The sequence below is a fragment of the Sinocyclocheilus anshuiensis genome, unplaced genomic scaffold, assembly GCF_001515605.1.
Source record: "Sinocyclocheilus anshuiensis isolate Anshui unplaced genomic scaffold, SAMN03320099.WGS_v1.1 C32231391, whole genome shotgun sequence".
NCBI lineage: Eukaryota > Metazoa > Chordata > Actinopteri > Cypriniformes > Cyprinidae > Sinocyclocheilus > Sinocyclocheilus anshuiensis.
Genome location: NW_015613258.1, coordinates 1 through 791, shown reverse-complemented (window position 1 = coordinate 791; position 791 = coordinate 1). Strand labels below are relative to the sequence as shown.

Genomic DNA, 791 nt, shown 5'->3' with positions numbered 1-791 from the left:
AGCAGCGTCCAAGACACACCTTACAGAGAGAACAACTCAATCAATTCATGTGACTCTTGTCTTCATGAAACGAAAGATGAGAATGATTTTGCATTTGTGTTATTAATGAAGAAACATACCTCCATCAGTAGAATAATCCAGTAACACACCCTCTTTCCGACAGGTTGGACGATGACACAGAGTCACATTCTCCTCGCTGCCGATTTTAGCCCAGTACTCCACAAACCTGGAGCGGCAGCACAGGCACATGTTATTAATATGAGAATACATTTAGTCTTATCTAGTTCTTTTTTTTATGATTATTTCTTAGGTTTTTAAAAAGAGCAGCATCAAGAATTGCATTTAATTAGAATGATAAAGGCTTAGAATATGTACCCTCATGCAACGGAAGAAGCAAAACAATGCTGTTTCTTTCCTTGCGAAGAAATCATAAACTACATATTGTAGAGTTATATGACTAACATTACTGTAATACAGCATTTAATAAAATGGAGAAATTAGAAAGTGTGAAAAGAACACGTTCCTGCCTAACCAAAAACAAACCTTAAAATGTGTTCTGGGAAGTAAATATTGTTAGCTGGGTGGTTGGGACTAAACAGTTGAGGTGCTCAGCTACATCATGCTAACATCAACAATCTCTATGAGGCCTTCTGAATAAAGGCCTCTGATGTCTGTGAAACCGTGAAGGGTTTGACGTACAGTATGATAAGTGTGTGGCAGAACTTAGAAAGAAAAATGCTCTGTGTAGTTACTTCGCCCCACGCAGGTCCAGATCACTAGTGACCGCCTGT

At 38.7% G+C, this 791-nt stretch overlaps 1 long non-coding RNA gene across 1 annotated transcript; it reads right to left on the bottom strand.

The window, feature by feature from the left end:
* On the bottom strand, positions 1-791 carry LOC107682459 (uncharacterized). Its single transcript, XR_001633495.1, has 3 exons — positions 753-791; positions 120-226; positions 1-19 (listed from the first exon to the last, which is right to left on the bottom strand). It is a non-coding gene; the product is annotated as an uncharacterized LOC107682459 (long non-coding RNA).